This window comes from Myotis lucifugus, unplaced genomic scaffold (genome assembly GCF_000147115.1).
Source record: "Myotis lucifugus unplaced genomic scaffold, Myoluc2.0 scaffold_246, whole genome shotgun sequence".
Classification (NCBI taxonomy): Eukaryota; Metazoa; Chordata; class Mammalia; order Chiroptera; family Vespertilionidae; genus Myotis; species Myotis lucifugus.
This window is the reverse complement of record NW_005871294.1, coordinates 130,149-150,882: the sequence shown is the minus strand read 5'-3', so window position 1 is coordinate 150,882 and position 20,734 is coordinate 130,149. Positions and strand designations below refer to the sequence as shown.

At 40.8% G+C, this 20,734-nt stretch overlaps 1 protein-coding gene across 6 annotated transcripts in view; it reads left to right on the top strand.

Annotated features, from left to right (window-relative positions):
* The window catches only part of UNC13B (unc-13 homolog B), a 142,219-nt gene that overhangs the window by 78,087 nt on the left and 43,398 nt on the right, over nt 1-20,734 (top strand). The gene's annotated exons all lie outside the window — the stretch shown is intronic.

Genomic DNA, 20,734 nt, shown 5'->3' with positions numbered 1-20,734 from the left:
TGCTTCTGTGTGTGTGTGTGTTCTTTTGTTATTAGAAACAGTGCTACAAAAACTCATAACTGCATATTTTAAAATCTTGGAAAGAGGCTATTAACGTATTAAATGAAAATTTTAATGAGGTTTGAACTTATTTGTTAGAAATATAAAAATATTTCTGACTATTTTGTAAGACATCAGAGAAGATGAAAACAGCCAGATTTTAATAAAATCTTTGGTATGTAGGACATAATTGTACATTTTTCATTTGACTGGTGTATCAATATCTTTTTTAGCTGTGACAGCTATAAAAACTAAGCATTGAAATAATTGATGTGGAACTAGACCTTCAAATCATTCTGTAAACTAAGATTTCAAAAATAATGAAATGTCAATTTTAAAAATAATGAAGAGTCAATGTCATAATACTTATTAATATTTTATTTCTAATTTTTAAGGAATAAGGGTCTTGTAATTCTTATTATAAAGGAAAGTAAAATAAATAACCTTCACATAAAAGAAGAGTCCTGAATGAGAAAGAAGAATATATATTGGAGCAGAAACAGTTTGTTATGACGTTCTTTTTAAAAGGCATTTCAGAGTCTTTCAAAAACAATAGCTAAAAACAGTTGCCAAAGCTTGGAATTATTTAGAGAAAGGCATGGTTCATTTATGAGTAATTAAGAACCATTGCCACTTAATTGAATAAGAGAACAATTATAAATATACTTTCAACATAGGTAATGTAACTGGAAGCTGATTGAGTATTGCCAAGAGAAGAAAGACAAGCCAGAGTTCAAAGAAGGATTTGATAACAGGTTAAGATAGAGGCAGAAGTACACCATTTATACTCAAGATGAGATTTGCTGACAGAATGTTTGAGGTTGTGAGACAGTAAGAAGTATGACATCAAGAGGTTTTCCCCCTGAATAGTCACCCCTTAATACTCTGCCTCAAGATAATGTTTTTTGTTAGTTTCTATTATTCTAGAATTTCTTTATGCAAGTGTAAGCAAATATAAATATATATTCTAATCTCCCCCTAATTTTTATTTTCACAAATATGGTGTATTATACACACTGAGAATATCTTGCTTTTTCACTTACAGATTCTTCCATATTAGCTCTAAGAGTACGTTTCTTTTTTAAACAGCTGCATAATATTCCCCTATATGAATATATTACAAGTATTTAACTAGTCTCTGTTCATATTTGTTTGGTTGTTTCCAGTCACCTGTTATAACAACCATGTTCTAAAGGAGTACCTTTTACATGTGTCATTTTGCATGTATGCACATGTATCTAAGGGGATATGCATATGTAATTTTGATAAATATTGCCAGATTGCCCTCCATTTGTCAGTGGCTTAAAACAGCGAAGGTTTATTTTACTCATGCTGCTTGTCATTCTATATGTTCTTATTTTCTGCTTTAAATTGTGTTTTCTCTGCAAACCAGGTTGATGGCATAGCTTGCACCTAGAACATTGCCAGTTGTGGTGGTAGGGGGAAAGAAAAGATAACAAATGAAAGAGAACATAGTAAATTGCATTCTGGCTCTTAAAACTCCTGCCCAGAAGGTACAATATGTCACTTTTGCTCACATTTCCCCAGCCAAAGCAAATCATAAAGCCATATTTAACTTCAAGTTAGTAGTGTTTATACCCTGAAAAAGATAGGGAAGGATTTGTGAACAGCTTTAATGACTACCCCAAAGGGTATCTGCCTTCAACAGAGATTGTATCAATTTATATTCCTACCAGTAATGTCACCAGGGTGCTTTTTGCTGCCCAAACCTAATAGAATGGCTTTAGGATTTTTGCTAGTCTGCTAGGCAATGGTGTATCTCAGAAGAGTTTAAATTTACGTATCTTATTATCAGTAGAGTTAAGCATGTTTTCATATAAGTAAAAGCTATTAGTGTTTACTTTACCGTGAACAGTCTGTTCATATTTTTTTTTGCCTATTTTTCCTATTAAGCTTTTGAATCCCAGGAGCTTTTTGTTGTTTTCGGGGAATTAACTCTTACCTGAGATATGAGTGTCCAATATTTTTTCTCAGTGTATCACTGTGAGCAAGTTTTTTTAATCTTAATAAGATACATTTTCTTAATCCAGAAAAACGGGAGAATAATAGTACCTTTTCTTTTAGGATTATAAATTATGTATTAAAACTATGATTTAAAAGAGGAAGCCAGAAAAAAATGTACTTAAATGATTCCACATTGCTTTCATGATAAAATAAAACTTTTGTGATTTCAGCTCAGCATGGTCCATGGACCAGCCCAGTTCACGAAGTTTGTTTCTAGTCTTTGTTGAAATAATTACTGAAATTGAAAGCGAACATTTAGAGGCAGTTTGAATTGCTGTGACATCAAGCACATGATCAATGGTCTCATGTCATTGAACAGGGTATAGACCAAAATTACCAGTCCATGACATATTGGAAATAAGAAACAGATCCTTCACAAAAGAATTTGAAAAGCCTGATATAGACCCAATATTCCTTTGCAGTCTTACCTCTTTCTACAGTTCTGTTTCATCAACACTTCCAACTATACAATTATTTTTTAAAATCTCAGAGGCTTTATACTTGCTATTTCTCATACATGGAATACTCTTTCTCTTTCTCCACCTAGCTCATATTTATTTTTAATCCTCGCCTGAGGATATATTTTTATTGATTTCTTTTCTTTTTTTAGAAAAAGAAAGGGAGGGGGTAGGGAGTGAGAGAAAGGGCAAGAGAGAGAAACATTGATCGGTTGCCTTCCATATGTGCCCTGGGAACTGAATCTGCACCCTAGGTATGTGCCCTGACTGGGAATCGAACCCACAACTTCTTTAATGTATGGGATGACACTCCAATCAGCTGAGCCACCTGGGTAGGGCCACCTAGCTCAGTTTTCATTCACATCTTTTAAAACCCACTCAGGGACATATGTAATACTTTCAACAATAAAGATTAAAAATAAAACACCCACTCAGGTGTCAAGTTTTTGTGTGTGTAAAGCTTCCAGGCTCTGTGCATACTTTTTCTAGATTGGCATTTACCATGATGTAATTGAGTTTCTTGTTTGCTGCTACATCTTACTTTTCTGTGTATTTGTAAGATCTTTGAATGTGGGGCTATACTTTTTATTGTTGGTGTTCTAGAGCCCAATGTAGAACCTAGCAGAATATTTAGCCAGCCTTTTATGGATGCTTAAGTAGCCAGTAAAGCCCATCAGCATTTCCACAGAAGTTTCCCTGTGCTTCTTTATCTTCTCTTAATTGTTCCTGTTTTTATTTTCCTAAGTCAAGTACCTAAAGCCAATAACAGCAAAATATTAACTATGTTTTTAAATATAATCTATAATAATAAAAGCATAATATGCAAATCGACTGAACAGCCGAACAGTAAGAACAATGGTCTGGACTACCACGCTATGACATACACTCGTGCCAGGCCAGCCAAGGCGGGTGCGATGTGATTGGTTGGGGGCCCTGCCATCGCCCCACGATCGTCCAGCAGAGGGAAGCCCAGGCCACCGGTGGGCGGGGCGATGAATTGGTGGTTGGGGACCTCCGAATCGCCCCAAAGAGGGAGGCCCAGGCCACCCTCTGCGGGATGATCGATTGGGAGGCTCCGCGGAACTGGGGAATTGGGGGTGTGTAGAGGCAGACAGGGTCAGCGCCAGTCCAAGGCAGGTGCTGGTGGGGGCCGGGGCTGCGAAGCCAGCAGCCAGGGGAAGGGAGGCCTACCCTTGCATGAATTTTATGCATCAGGCCTCTAGTTTTTATATACATGAATATAAAGTTACTGAATCTGGACCATATTATGTGTGGATTTAAAATTTTTCTCATTTAGATTGTTTTTGTGTGCCTTAATCTGGGTTATTAAATATTTTTGAAAATATGATTTAATGATTATTAATAGGTTAATAATATTCCATCATGTAGATGTTCCAAACAATTTCTCTTGTTTCTTTACTAAGAAAAATAATGCTATTATGAACATCATTAAGTCTGTTTTCATTTCTGATTATTTTTTTTAACTTAGCTTTCTCAAAATAGAGTCAAATAAATTAAAGAGTATATACTTTTTAAAGGCTTGTGATAAACTTCTAGATGTGTTTTCAGAAAATTTTTCCAGTTTGTACTTTGAATATTTGAATATGCTGTACCAACATATTCATTTTAGAAAATGTTCGCCAATTTGGCAGAATAATGATATACCATTATTTTCATTTGCATTTCTTTATTTGTGACTTAAATATTCCTGTAAGTTTATAGGACATTTATACTTCTTTAGCTGATACTACATTCAGTAGACTTTGAGGAACTATTCTTATGCCATTTCTATAAGAGTGTTAGCAGCTTGAGGGAAGAGATCATACAGGGCATCTCTATCTGGGCTAGCTGCGTACCTGGCCATATGTACTTACTAATAAGTGTTTGATGACATTGCTAATGCTGATGAGGCAGTAATGTTGGTAGTGTGGGTGGAATGAATATGATTCTGTACCTTATTTGGCTGAGCTGCAGAAAAATCTGGGGGAGGAGGTGAGACTTTTAGCTCTAGAAACAGAGACTGCGGTGGCAGCAGGTGGGTGGGTGTTCCAGGTGGAAGGGACAGTGAAGGAGAAGGCATGGAGGTAGGTCGTGAGGAAGCCTTGCCAGAAGCTCTTAGGTTGTTGCTAAAGAAAGCTGAGGACGGAGAGGCTTAGTAAGCAGAGATAGAAGTGAGCATGTAGATTAGAAGGGCTGTGCTTAAATGGAGCAATCCCAGGAGATCCAAGATTGCAGCTGGTCAGCTTGAGAGACGGATCAGCATTTTCTCAGGGATGATCATTAAGACAGAAAATGAATTCTCTCTCCTGCAAAGTTCTGTTCTTACTTGTAACTCTCCCAAGCAAAAATACTTTTTTCTTGTGCTATAATTAAAACTGTGAGAAAGGGATTCCCCTTGTGGAAAAAATGATGAAGCCCCATCTCTTAAGGAAGAAGTCAGTGAAGTGCCTTACCTTGAGTCTAGGGGAGGGGGGCCCAAGGCTGCTGTGGGAATATTTTCCAAGAGCTATTTTTGAATACTTGTCAAGAGAAATGCTTCCCCCCCCTCCTCTGAAATATTCTGGACACATTCATGGCTTGGATCTGTATATTTATCAAGTAGTTGGTCTTTTGTAAACCTTAGATCTCATTGTAGGCTGTGACTGAACCTTGTGATTTATAAAACGTCACATCTGGGACTGGGATTTGGGGCAGTTTGTTTGAAAGGGTGGAATTTGCCTCTGGTTTTTGAGGAGCATATAAAAACATCTCTGAGGAATGCCTTGATGTCATTGACCTGCCTAGAATCAGAGGAAGGTAGCAGATACTGGCAGCAGACCTTAGTTCCAGCTGGCAATATTTTCTGGACAAGTATCAGTAAGGAAAGGTACTTAATAAACTCTTATGGAATAAATCTGATTGATGCCTCAGCACAAAATTACTTGCTTCCAAATAATAAGCAAAGCAGCCCTTCTTTCTACTACTTTCTCTAACTCCTACTGCTTGTTTGACCATCCAACCAGCGTGAACATTTGATACTGGCTGGGAAGGAACTTTTCGTCTGTGAGAGAAAATCCTTTTGCCAGAATTATCCAAAAGGAAGCAACTAACATAATTACTCCATTTTAAATGAAGCCAACTAATAAGTGGGAACCACTGGTTGCTGTTGGGGCTATTTGTAAGACATTTTCTTATTATTTGAGAGGTAATAGGCCAGAGGGGAGCTAGAAATAGATAACAGTTAAATATTTATATACCACCCCCTCAGACACTTTCTTCAGTCTTTATTCTCATTTTTCTCTGTAGCATTCCATAGTGTTTTTTTTAAACTCCCTACTTATAACTTCCTATTTTCTTGGCTTCCATTATTCTAGATTCTCCCAATTTTCTTCCTTTCTTCCTTTGCCTACCTCCTTTCCTTCCTGTCTCTGTTTCTTCTTTCTGCAATCTTCTCCTCAGGCATCTCTTTTAATCTCAAATCTGCTTCTCCCTCAGCCTCTAATCCAGAACCCTTAATTGAGCAACCACTGTAAGGCCAGTACTGTGCGTGATCCTGGCTTGTGATAGGCAGCCATAGACTTCCAATTAGCCTTTCTAAGCAGATGATTCCATATCCATACTTCCAACCCTTCCCTTTCACCTTAGGCTCTATCCTTTATGTCTAGTTATCTTCTAGTTATTTTTCACCACAATTTTCCAATGTTTGAAATTTCCCTTCTGGGTCTATTCCTCTTCCTTTGTTCTGTATTTGTATTAAAATCACCATCATTCTGCTAGTCACCCACTCAAAAGCTTGGTGTCATTCTTCCGTCTCTCTCGCCTCCCACATTGGATCATTTGCCAGATATTGCTCTTTTTGTCTCTGTGACTTCTTTTATCTGTCTCATCTTCTCTGTTCCCCTTTACTGCTTAGATTATAGTATTAGCCTTCCAAGGGTTTCCTTGCTTTCATATTTTTCTTGGAATTCATTGAATATACCACTGCCAGATTATCTTCCTGAAACAGAGCACTAGCCATGGCTATCAGTTATGCTCAGAGCTCAACTTAGATGTCACATCCTTTAAAGCCTTTCCCAGAGTCCCCAGGTAGAGTTAGATACTTGTTTTCATATTTTTCTATAGCATTTCATATACAGTTAATTTTGGTGTTTATCATATTGTCCTAGAATTGGGTGAGCATGCCCTCAAGAGTATGTATTTCTTAAAAGAATATATATACTGTATGATTCCTTTTATATGAAGTTCAGAAATAGGCAAAAATAATCTGTAGTGTCAGACTTCAGGATAGTGATTACCTTTGGCGGAGGGGGCTGGTAGTGACTAGATATGAGCACAAGGGGGCTTCTGGAATTCTGATAACATCTGTTCTTGATCTGTATTCTGTTTACACTGGTGTATTTTTGATTTGTGTACTTTTCTGTATGTATGTTATAATTCAATAAAAATTTTAAATAAATGCTAAATGAAAATAGCATGGAAATACAGAATAGGGACTGTGTCTATTTAACTTTATATCCCGATGCCTGGCACCTAGCAAGCTCACATAACAGATTGTGAGTGAATGAACAGAATGAAAATTTCTTCTCAAAAAAACTTTGATTTTTCTTTCCACTGGTAGTTAAGTTATAGTCTCAATGTTTTTAGCCTGATATCCATTACCACCCATGACTTGGCCCAACCTACTTCTCTAACCTTGTTAACCCTGAGGCTATATTGTATGGTTAGAAGAAGTTGGGCCTTGGAATCAGCCAGAGACTGAGTTTGAAATATGGCTCCACCACTTACTAGCTGTGTTACCTTAGGCTTAAACAAGTTACCCAGTCTCTTAGAAACTTAGTTTTCTCATTTCTAAATAGGATATCATTTTCTTCCATGATGGGATATAGGTTAAATAAGATAATATATGTAGAGCAGGGCCTGGCATATTGATAGCATTCAGTAAATGTTAATTTTCTTTTCTTTCCAACACATACCTTCTTTTTTCTCTTTTTCATATTTTTGCTCATCCTGTATCATCTGCCTTGAATGAATTTTCTTCCCTTCAGTTTCCACATATCTAAATATTACTTATCCTCAGTATCAAGCTCAGATACCACTTCTATCACAGAACCTTCCCTGATTCCCTTCCAAGCTAGCACCTTGAAAGCTGGAAATGTTTTCCTCTCTCAAATTCTTACATTTCATCTGTGTCTCTTATGATACATGCATATTAGTCACTCACTCTAACCTTTAGGAGTTGCTGAAGGGCTGCTCTCTCACTCCAGGCCCAAGGAATAGATAGGCGCTCTAATTGGGCTGTAATGCTAGAGGCAGGATCCCTGTCAGTTGGAATAAACCAGGGCATGAAAAGGCAGGTTGAGAAAACTGCTTTGAGCCTTTGATATTCTTTTTAGTACCTCATCTTGGGAGAAATTCCTCTGTCCTGTCAAGGATGTGGAACAAGGGATCAAATTGCAAACTGCTTGACCTGTTTTTTGAATTGGTCTAGGTCTCTCTCCTGGCTCATGGAAGTTGAGTACTTCCCTTTCTCCCCACCATGATTCCCTGTTACCCTGTCAGAAATGCCTACTAAGGATGGGTCTCCCTTAGGTCTTTTTCTCCCCCTTTGAACATTAGCTAGCTTCATATAACTCAGTGCCTCATACCAGATATTCTTGAGTATATGGAGAATACTATATGTTGGCTATGGACATATTTTGAAAAGCTTATAGAAACAGATCCTACACCAGGAGAATTATCTAGATTTGGGTTTACAACTGAAGGAGATATTTGATCAATATTAAGCCAGTTAGAACATAGTCTCCTTAGAGTACAGAAGGTTCACTTTCCCCATGAAATTTAAAATTTTTGATTCCCATTAGAGAATCCTTAGCATATGGGCCCTTGGCTTCCTCGGGGTATAGAGACTGGGGCAAGGCGAATGCATTTTATGGATTGGACTGGGATATGTATAAGCAGACACTGGTTCAGGATCAGCCTTAGTCCTAAATCTGGGAGTTGTGACTTTTGACCAGTTTTATGTGAGAGGAGGGGTAACTTGCAGACTGCTTTGATTATGAGTTTTTAATCATTTGACTTTGGGATGGAAATGGGGCCATAGCCTTTAGAGGTACAGGCTAGAAACCTAACTGAATAACTGGGCAGTCCTGAGGACTTTATCAGCTCTTTATGTTCAAGTTTTTGCTAATAGGGGTGGTGCTTGACCTGATTGTAGGACTGAAATTTGTCAGCAATTTGTGTCTCCTTAGGCCTACCTTGCAGCTTGTCAGGTCTGATTTAGGCTGTGTAGCAGCTATGTCTTAGCACATCAGTAAAGTCAGCCATCTCTGCCAGGCTCATCACTCCCCTAGGGTGGCATGTTCCTGAGGGAGGAAGGAGAATCATCTTCCATTGCCCATCATTCTCTGCTGCGTATACTTTTTGAGTAGTTTATGGAGGGCATAATTCTACAGGGGGAAAAAAGGTTTTTCTCAGCCACCAAAACAAATCATTTTCCTCATGAAACAGGTCCCAGCTATGTGACTACATGTCAGCCTCTTCATGTTGCTTCTGGCTTCACTTAGTGGTAGGAAAGGAAAAGAGTCAAAGCTCACTCCTACATAAGTGGACTTGGGTTCCACCTATCATTTCCACCCCTGTGTGTCATTGTCAACATTGGGAGATAAGGTAGGCACCTACTGGTCCTGACCCAGCCACTCTCTAGCAGTGATACCTGAAAAGGCAGGCCTGGTGTAGAGCAGGCACATTCTTTGCTTCCGGAACAGTTGTTTCTGGTCCCAGGGAGACTTTGTATGAGAGGGAAAATTGTGGTTGGTGAGTTCCTCCTCCAGTATCCTTGTGACACCACTCAAATCTTTAGCTGAGGATGAATTCTGTGCGCCAGGTGGTCTGACTAACCCATCCATTCGGTTCCCCTTTAGAGCTCCTGCAGCTCTGAACCTTCCCACAACTCTGCGTGAGTGTCAGTGTCTCATATTGAATTTCCATCTTGACTCATCTGTCTCTAGGCAAAGATCCTTGAAAAGATTTAAATTGGGAACCAGACCTTGAGATGCCTGTTCGGAGCATTTCACAGCTTCTGGATAAATGCTTTTTCCTTCTTAACCCAACCTGTCTTTCCAGTTCTGCCCAGCTACTGGTTTGAGGAAGCTTCCCAAGTGATGTGGGTGCTTGTGCTATTTCTTACCTCTAAAAAAAGCACCCCCATCCTTTTAGCCTGCCCAGGATTCCCAAGAGCCAGATCCACTGTGACCAGGGGGCTGCATTGTCGCTCACACAGTCCAGGAAACATAAATCGTGTGTCTATCCCAAAAGGCTAGTCCACTGAGGAGGTCTGATAGTCCTATGGTCATAGGATGTCTGCTCCTCTGTGGGCCCTGTTGAATGGTGGCAGAAGGAGTCGTACTTGTTTACCAGAGCTTACACTGCTATTTCCCACTTTCCCACTTATTCTCCTTTTTGCTTTTGCTGAAACATGGGAAGGTGGAAATATACAAAGATAATTTATGGTCAAAGTCATGACTATAACTAGAGAGAGAAGATTTATTGTGCCTCATGTCCTAACCTAAACACATCTTTTGCTGTCTGAGCCTTTGTTTGTCTGGAAACCCCAAGCTGCTTAGAAGATGTCTGGGGAGGCAGATGAACAAGACAGGGTCACATTAGCCTCTGGTATAGCATCTTGAGGCCTCAGCCAGGTCCTGGAGCCACTGGTGGTGAGGCAGGAAGAATTAGTTTTTTGGGGGGCATTGTCCTAGCTCTGAGGATCTTCCCCAGTCTTAAGGTTTAAACTTCTCCTCAGTCTAGGAAGCCCAGATGCAAATCTAGTAATGACAGCCCTCTGTTCTGGGCTCTTTATGAGTGGCTGCAGGATTGAGGAGGGAATTCTGACTTAATCAGTCTTCCCTACATTTCTTGTTTTAAACCCTTTACCTTTTTCTCCAGGCTGAAGTATGGGAAGCTCCACAATAAATTGGCTGTGACTTCCACAGAAATTTGACAGTTTTCAAGGTTTCTTTTTTCCTTTCTGTATTTAGATGTGGCTGAAGTTGCACTGCCAATCCTTATCTCTCCTGTCATCCAGCCAGCTTCTGACTGGGTTAGGAGGTATTTGCTCTGCTGTCAGCGTTGGCTGTATAATGAGGTGGATAGTTAAGAAATGTGTTGTTAGCATGTCTTGGAATCTAAATTTTCTTCCCTGGTTGAGGGGGAAGCGATGTTATTGGAAGAAGGCAGTAGGGAGGCAAATGTTGTCTCTGGAATAAACGCTTTCTCCTCAGGATCTTGGCTAAGCCAAGGAAATCATTCTTAATTTAAAAGCTTGTTTTATCTACCATATAGGGCTGCCTGTTCTGCAGTGACAGATTCTAGGGTGGCCCCCATAGACTGACTACCTGATTCCTGGATAATAGGGCTGTGCTCTGTTGTGGATTGTTATGAGGAATGTTGCAGGGCAGCAGAAGTAGCAAGATTGGAGAGCCTAGTTTGGGTGAATCAAACTTGCCCATCTGCGGGTTGCCTCAGAAAGAGTGGATCTTTTCTCATTACGACAGGCTCAGAGGAGGTAGACTAGACTAGGAGTGCTTCACTGGTTGGTTATTGGCTGATTGAAACTCTATATTGAGAATTTTTAAGTTCTCTGGCCTCAAACTGTGTTTCTCCTCTTCTGTGGTTGCAGATCAGAAAGGGATGTCATGTATGTCATATGTGTGGCTTATGTTTGTGGCTTATGTTGGGCATCATGTTGCAGTGAACAGCTTGAGTGCTCTTTGAAGATAAGGACATTCAATTTTCTGATGAGTACTAACCAGAATTGTTGAATTATTAGGAATTAGGGCCACGTGAGAGCCACCAGACTAGCAAGTCTCTAGGGAGTCAAGGATGCTACTGGCAAAGGACTGGGAAATTTGGGATCGTGATACCAGGGCCTTGAACCTTAGACAGCTTTTGGTCAGTGTGATGTCACTTTAGGTTACTTGGTTCCTAATTCTGGATTCTAAAACAGTCTGTGGTCGTGACTTTCGCAGTAGAGGGTCCATCTCAGCCCACCCAGTGTCACCTACTTTTCTCTAATCATCACCTTGGCATAGCCTAGAGACATTCTTGTTTTCTAGTTGCGTCTCTTGCTGTGGCTGTCCAGGAAGAACTGGACTAGGTATCTAGTCTGAGAACATGATTCTATTTGACGTTAACTGCACTTGGGTACTTTACCTATTCACCAAATGCAGACAGCAGATTATATTCATACAAAAATAAACAAACAAAACAAAAACCTTCCAATCAAACAATAAAACCTAGAGCGTGTCTCAGCAGAAGGGAAAACTCCCTTTGTATTATGCTCCGCAGCTTCTTGCTATGTTCTGTCTTTCCTCTGAAACTGGGAGCTCCTCAGAGTATAGGCCTCCTTCTGTGTCTTTATATGCTATAGCCCAGACATGAGAGAGGTGAATAGGCAGGGGAGAAGAAAGGAGGGGGGAGAAAAATGAGGGGAAGAAATGGGGGAGGGGAGAGAGTAAGATCTATATTTAGCGAGAGGGAGAGACACTCACACAGGGTGCGTGAGTGAGCTTGCTGGTGAGGTCTGTGTGTGTGTGAGTGTGCTGGGGAAGGGGGTGTGTGCTCCAGGAATGTGTGAGGAGGGCTGGTGCCCTATGGGAGGTTGCAGGCAGGAAGCAGCTGGAGAGGAGGAGGAGCAGCAGCAGGAGCAGGGGAGCTGCCCTGCTTTCTGTCTCAGTCTCCAAGCCCGGAATCAATTGAGTTAGAATTCCACATCCAGTTGAAGTTTGGCTGCTATTGCTGAAGCAGGCTGGTCGTCAGAATCCCCCTCAGCGGAGAGGTGTGGACCAGATTGGATTCCTAGATTTGTAGTCAGCAAGATTCTGCCCAGCCTTTCAGTGAGAGGATTTCTCTGCTGGGCATTGTTCCTATCGTCAACTTTGCACTGTGGAGCCAGCCAGCTGGGTGCAACTGAGAATAACAGCTCCTTGGCTCTGTTTGTCGGTTGGGCAAACAGCCGTGCTGTGGCTTAGAAAGTTCATCCTGTGGCTTCTCTGTCAAACCAAGGAGTACTTCTGAATGGATTTCCTCTTACGGACAGCACTTGCATTCTAAAACTTGAGTATTTGTGGTTTTAATGTGTTGGTTTTTAAAATTTCCTTAACTCCTCTTTTGGTTGCAACAGCAAGGTAAGTGGTATCAAGTGTATGACTGACTCTGAATGATAAGCAGGGACAAAAGCAAAGCATTTGTGGGTGGGATAAGGAACAGCTACATTAATTATATAACTGAGCCAACTTGCCCGTGGGAGGTCATTATAATGAGTGAGAAATAGCATATTCAGCACTGAGGATAGAATCTTCACGTGTGCATGTTTATGTGCTGATAATCTGACCATCCATTCTTCCTTGGTACTCTTCTGTATGTATATAAATAACCCATCTACCCCTCTGGATGTATGCATACGCGTATACAGATAATCTGTTTCTCCCTCTTGATGTGTTCATATGTTTCTAGCTAATCTGTTCATTCCTCTCTGTGTGTATATACATATAGACAACTCATTCATTCATCTTATATGAATATACACAAGCCATCTCTTCTTCCATGTGCATACACATATAGATAGCTGTCTCTTTATCTTATGCATGTTTGCACATAGTAACTTTCCTATTCTTGTGTATATTTCCTGTGCCTGTGTATATTTAAAACCTTTCCGTTTTCTGTATACTGTCCTCCTGTCAAATGTATTAATTTTTTCCTCTCATGTGTGCATATGCCATATAAACAGAAAAGTCATCTTGAGTGTTTTCAGTCTTGAGTGTGTGTACACTTGCATAATAGATAATCTGTCCATTTGTGTCATGAATATGTGGTGAAAAGAGCACTAACTTTATAGACTGAAGACCCATTTTAAATCCTAGTCAAAGTGACCTTTTCTCTCCCACCTCACAGGGTTGTTGTGATGATAAAATAGGAATCATATAAACTGTAATACTAAACAAAGATAATTCTACTATTGTTATGTGTCCCTCTAGTGTGAATTGTGTAGGATAGCACACCTTTGACCCAGCTCCATTGAGGTTATGCTCTTATCTGTGAGACTAGGTGTAGCTTCTGTTGAAGTAATTAGGTTTATCCTATGGTTTTGCCCAGAGAATTGGGAAGAAGGAAGCTACAAAGTGTCTAGAAAGGGTCAGCTTGAGAGAGAGAAAAGGTCTCATCCTCTGCAGGTTGGGGTCTTAATATTTCATTCTTTGTGGCTTTGAAAAGGATTGAACCTGTCACAAAATGGAAATAAGCTGCTTCTAGCTGGTATCAAAGTGATCAGGTAAAAGGACGAGTGAAAGAACAGAGCATTCTGCTGCCCTGTGACGATAGTGTGCTCTTTGCAGTGAGCATCTGCTGTCAGGTTTTTGAAGGCTCCCCAGAGTGTACTCTGCCCCATCCTTCTCGACCTGTGCTGTTCAGCATGGTAGCTGTTGGCCACATGTGACTGTTGAATACTTGTAGGGTGGCTAATCTAAATTGACATGTGCTGTAAATGTAAGATACATACCAGACTTCAAGGACTCAGTGTGAAAAAAGGAATGCAAATATTAAAATTAAGAAAAATGCTTTGATAGCCAAACAAAACTATTACTCCATAGGCTATATCACAATGTAGTATTCTCCTCCTAGCTGGTTTGGCTCAGTAGATTAGAGCATCGGCCTGAGGACTGAAAGGTCCTGGGTTTGATTCCAGTCAAGGGCACATGCCAGGGTTGCAGGCTCAATCCCCAGTAGGGGGCGTGCAGGAAGCATCCAATCAATGATTCTCTCTCATCATTGATGTTTCTATCTCTCTCTCCCTTCCTCTCTGAAATCAATAAAAATATATTTTAAAAAAACAACAACAATGTAGTATTCTCTAAAGGACTCTTCTAACATTTTCTAATTTTGTGTTTTGGTTCCTTTTACTCAGTGGCAAGATTTTTTTGTTGGTTTGTTTTGAGTATCCTATGTGCCAGGCACTGTTTTAGGTGCTAGGAAAACAGCAGTGAATAAAACAGAATGCCTGCTCTCATTCTAGGATGGAGTGGTGGGGGAGAGACCATGAATAAACAAGCAAACAAATATATGATCAATCAGGTGGTAATGAGGTAATACGTTCTATGAAGAAACTATTGCAGAGTAAGGTGATAGATAATGTAGGATTTTTTTTGGGGGGGGAGGGGCTGGTTCCTGCTCATGTGGTTTCTTCAGTCTGTTCACAAGAGCCATGAGGTAATAAGGAAAAAAGAGAGTGTGTTAAGTGCTTAAGAAAGTATTATTTTGATACATGTTAAAGATAGTAAGGCAGACTTTATTCAGGGGGATTACTACATTAGGATATTGTAATAGAGCACAGAGATTGAGCCTAACTCTGAATATAAGGAAAAGTGGAAATTTATAGCCAAGAGCAGGGGTGAGAGTAAGTGGATGAAAATTACTAAGAGGAAATATCAGGAGAATAGGAGAGTCTGGCTAAACTCATTTGACAGGATTTTTTGCTGGAGGTTGGCTAGGGTGGGAGATAAGGAATTTGGTCAGATATCAAAGGTGGGGAGTTTTCACTAAACTGACCAAGGAAGATTCTTGCTAAAATTGGACTAAACAGAGCCCAAGGACAGGGGCCTGGTTAGAAAGGGGACTCAGAGCAACCTGACTCGTTTGGTCAAAGGAGAGTCTTTGTCATGAGTATCAGAGTCTGGGTGCATGTGTATTTATGGTTTGTTATACTCTTTGGTATAATAAACCTTGGTGCTGCTGAAAGGGAGGCCTGGGCAGGCCACAGACTCCCCAGTTCTCCTAACTAACTGTCACTCAGTCTTCATTCTGAGGTCCTCATATGCCAACTCCCTGAAGTCTGCCTCCTCTCTCGTGCTACTGAACATTACTCAAGGTTCCCTCTTGGATACAATGCTTGAGGTTTTCTTTCCTTTACAGTGTCCAGCTTTTGGCCTATAAAGGGGGTTCCTCCTAAAGCTGGTGAGGAGGGATGATAAATCCTAGGAGCTACCATCCTTTGACCTTGCTCTGCATTTGATCGAGGGCAGTGATGGCAAACCTTTTGAGCTCAGTGTGTCAGCATTTTGAAAAACCCTAACTTAACTCTGGTGCCGTGTCACATATAGAAAATTTTTGATATTTGCAACCATAGTAAAACAAAGATTTATATTTTTGATATTTATTTTATATATTTAAATGCCATTTAACAAAGAAAAATCAACCAAAAAAAATGAGTTCGCATGTCACCTCTGACACGCATGTCATAGGTTCGCCATCACTGATCTAGGGCATTCTTTTATTCCATTTGGTTAACCTCATGTTTCATACCTTGTGACCCTGATCATTTTTTCTGACAATATTCTCTGTAAGCATTGACTTTTTGTCAAAGGTTAGCATCCATTCCTGTGGACCCCTACCTGCTGTGGCCCTAGAAATCCGTTCCTCCCCTTGGCCCTGGTCTAATAGCACATTTTGTTAGAGTGTTGTCCCGTTAGGCCAAGGTTGTGGGTTCGATCCCTAGTTAGGGCACATATAATAATCAATCAATGAATGCATAAATAAGTGGAACAGCAAACCAATGTTTCTCTCTCTGTCTCCTTTCCTCTCTCTTTCTCTCTAATAAATAAAAATTTAAAAATTAATTTCTTCTACTATATTAGCCATATAACATAATTGGTAAATGGCCTGGGGATATATGACCCCTGGGGAGTAAGGGGGCTCAGAGCCTTCAGAGCTTCACACAAAGTGAGAGGCTGCTTGATATGCACAGAGACCTGGCTGTTCCCAGAGGTTCCCCAGTTGTTTTCTCCAAGCCAGGATTTGGGTCAGAAGCAATTTTACAAGGAATATTCACATTTTAATCACATTTATTTGATAAGTCAGAAAGTAGTAAAAGAAGCAGCTCTTTCAGAAAACTGAAGGGCGTTTGCTCCTTGACTTTGAGTAGGCTAAAGCTGATGCAGTGTGCTTTAAGGGGTTTATTCCTTCCCATAGTACTTAGCTTTCTATCATTGAAGCTTTACTCCTTTTGATTAATTCATTTTGTTTTTAAAATATATATTTATTTATATTGCTTTCAGAGAGGAAAGGAGAGGGAGAGATAGAAACATCAATGATGAGAGAAAGTCATTGATTAGCTGCCTCCTGCACACCCCACACTGGGAATCGAGCCCATAACCCGGCATGTGCCCTGACCAGGAATTGAACTGTGATCTCCTGGTTCATAGGCTGACACTCAACTACTGAGCCACGCCAGCCGGGCTCATTTTGTTTTGATGTGTTCCCTTTTCAAACACAGATATTTCTTGAAAGGTGTGCTTTATTTTTCTTAGCCTTAGACATTCCTTAGGGAAAGATTGCAGAAAGGTATTATATTTGAGAGTATATGTATGAGATTTGGAGAGTGGATAGGCCAACAGGATAGAGCAGAGTGACAGGACTGGGTAGGTAATAGAGGAAACTAAGGGCCAGGTTTGAGCTGGTTGGACCCCAAGGCTTCCTTATCCCATAAGCTCAAGTATTACTTGTCTGTGGCCTTCCCTGTCCAGGTTCTACTGGGCCTCTCTCTGCCTTCACATTATTCATCCCTATAACGAAATGCTTTTATTTACTTTTTTACACCTTCTATTATAACATGTATCACTTTATTTTGTGATTGTCTACATGCCTATCTCTTGCTCCAAACCTTAATATATTAGAGAACAAGAACTATGCCTTATATCCCTGGCACATAGCTTAGTGCCTGGCACATTGATTGAATTGATTTAGAGATCAAATTGTCCTTCTCTTCCTTTGGCCCCTGTTATTTCATTCCTATGGACAGTAGTAGCAAAGAGAGGATGGGGAAGGAGATGGCCTTGAATTAGGCCTCCTGACCCTGAGGCTTGCCCCTTCAGTCCATCCTGGCTTTTGGTATCCTATTGGGTTCTGAGCAGAGTGGTTGATCCTCTGGGCATCACATTGGGCTCTGTCCCCTGCTTCAGAACTTAAATATCTGAATAACTGAGTGGATTTTGTGCCTTTAGGAAACCTGTATCCCCAGGAGGTGGTTTGCTTTTTTAAAAAAATTTCTTTATTGATTAAGGTTCAGGAGGTGATTTTTAAGTTCAGAGTTCATCCAGGCACAGTGACTGCCAACCAACTCAAAAGAAGTTATGAAGGGTTTTGTTTGTTTGTTTAATATGGAAGCAAAGTTCTTTGTTTGGGGCTGGGAGAAGTTGCTATGGCAGCTGTAGTTGGAAATTTCCTATTTGTCAGTAACATAGGAAACCAAGCAGCTTTGCCTTCAGTTCTTTAGGAGGCCATAGGAAAGGGCTCTGAATACACGGCTGTGCCATTTGCCCCTGTGTGGCTGGCCAGCAAGTATTGTAGGCACTGTACTCTTGGAGGGCTCACCTGGCAAGATGTGCAGGAAGTTAGGCCAAGACTATCTATTCTAGAGTACTGATCTGAGGGGCAGGAGCAGTTAGGCCCAAAGTTAACCTGGCCTGCACTGAAGCAATAGCAGGCGAGTCAGCTTCATTTTTGTTCCTGAGAAAATGCCTCATCTGGACCAAAGTGAGGCTGACTTGGAGGACCTGGAAATGAATTCTGGGCCTTACAAGCATTAGAAAGGAAAGGCTTGCCTCCTGTAGCTATTGTCCCTTACTCATACTTTCAGTTTGCCTGAGGGAGGATGGCAAACCTCTTGTCACCGGAATGTTTTGCTCCTCCTTTTTCTTACCTTAAAGGAAAAAAAAAAAAAACTTCTAGAAGGAAGCAAGACTACCAAAGGATGTCACTCTAATGGTCGGATTCCAGGCACTGCTGTAGATCGTTATTAGAAGTGACTGGGAAAGGTAGGGGGCTGGGGCTGGAATAGAAGTCATGGTTCACTCAAATCATACTATTTAGATGGTTGCATGCTTGGCTTATATATTAGTTTCACTGCTTCTTTGTCTCAGGGACTTGCCATGTCAGTAATAATAACACTGCAGTTCTTTATTGTTTATTGCCTCACATTTTAGCTTTATAACATTCCTATTTTCCCCTTTACAGATAACGAATCTAAGACACAGATAGGTCAAATGTTTAATCAAAGGTCACTGGTGAAGGAAGACCCAAACTTAAGTCTTCTGATTCTCAGTCTAATAGCACTTGCTCATGGCATCATGTGGTTATGCACAGAGCTTTCATCTTGGTTCAGTAAGCAATCTTTCTCCTTGAGATAAACTTGAAAGGCTAATTACCAGCTCCAGCCCTTCTAGGGCCAGGGTGCTAATACCTTGCACAGTTGGGGAGAAAAGAAAGGAGTGGCTTTAGAAATATAAATTTTGTACCTGTTGGAGGAGAAAAGGAGTAATTTTACAAGTCAGTACTAGAATTGAGGACTTTGCTGCTTAGGCAGCTGGACACTAAGCCCAAGACCCAGGAGTTCTGTGAATATAGAGCATCTCCTCTCTCACACACAGACTAGATTGAGTTGGCCAGATTAGGGGTCTGGCTGACTCAGACCCTTGAGACATTGGAGAAAAGCAATAATGCCTGCAAAGCAATGATCAGCCTGGCAGGTGTGGCCCAGTGGATGAGCATCAACTCAGGAACCAGGAGGTCATGTTCGATTCTTGGTTGGGGCACATGTCTGGGTTATGGGCTTGATCCCCAGTAGGGGGCATGCAGGAGGCAGCCAATCAATGATTCTCTCTCACCATTGATGTTTCTCTCTCTTTCTCTCTCTCCCTTTCTCTCTGAAATCAATAAAAATATATTTTTAAAAATTAAAAAGTCCTACCCGGTTTGGCTCAGTGGATAGAGCATCTGCCTGCAGACCAAAGGGTCCCGGATTCGATTCCGGTCAAGGACACATACCTTGGTTGCAGGCTCCTCCCTGGCCTGAGCCATGGTCCGGGCTCATGCAGGAGGCAACCGATCGATGTGTTTCTCTCACATCGATGTTTCTCTCTGTCTTTCCCTCTTTCTTCTATTCTCCCTAAAAATCAATGGAAAAATATCCTAGGGTGGGGATTAACCAAAATAAATAAGTAAATAAAAAGAAAGGCAATAATTAGGCCTTTCAAATGCGTTAGCAGTGGTTCTCAACCTCTGGCCTTTTAAATACAGTTCCTCATGTTGTGACCCAACCATAAAATTATTTTCGTTGCTACTTCATAACTGTAATGTTACTACTGTTATGAATGGTAATGTAAATATCTGATATGCAGGATGGTCTTAGGTGACCCCTGTGAAAGGGTCGTTCGACCGCCAAAGGGGTCACGACCCACAGGTTGAGAACCGCTGCCTTAGAGGATGGGTAGAGTTCTTAGATGGGGAATTCCTAGATGAAGTAGAGTTTTTAGGTGAGCTAGAAAGGGAAGAAATGAAATGGGAATTAATCTAGTTTCTGTTTCTTGATTCTTGGCCTAGTTATTTCCAGTAAAAAGAGTCAGCTTCATCTTTATCCCAAATCTTGTGACTCATCCTTCTGGTTCTTCTTAGTCTGGGAGGCACAGTGCTTTTAACTTTTAGGCCCATAGACCATAGATGGCTGCCTTTCCTGAAAATGAATTGCAGTGGGAACTGTAAGTTTGTTTTGTTTTCTTTTTTTAAATTCTCACCCAAGGATATTTTTTTCACTGATTTTTCAGAGAGTGGAAGAGAGAGAGAGAGAAAGAGAAAGAGAGAAAGAAAGAGAAAGAGAGAGATTATTGGTTGCCCCCTGCTCACACCCTGACTTGGGCTGGGATTGAACCTGCAATGAGGTGCATGCCCTTGACTGGGAATCAAACCCACAACCCTTTGGTCCAAGGGCTTGTACTCTAACCACTGAGCAGATCTGGCCAGGGCAGTCAGTTTGTTTTTTCACATGCTGTTTTCCATTTTGGGGGTTAACTTGTGTACTGGAAAAAGAATAGGAGGCAAGGGTTTAAAAGCTTTAGAAATCCTGATCAAATCTAGAAATTGGGGAAACTATCTCTGGTTTTACCCTTCCCAGGGTGACCCAGCAGAGCCAGAGTATTGGCAGTTCCATGTCTGCCTGGGCTCTCTGCTTTCCCCCTTTTACTTTCCGCTCAGCTCCTTCCCTATATTGTACATTTCCAGTAAAAAGAGAATGGATGCCCACCTCACGTAAGGCAATAGTCAATTTCAGCCTCTGTAGTACAGGTGCCAATAGCTTAGGTTGTAGGGGCAAGACTGGTGGCAGGACAGTCTTTTTGGAGAACAGCAAAGCA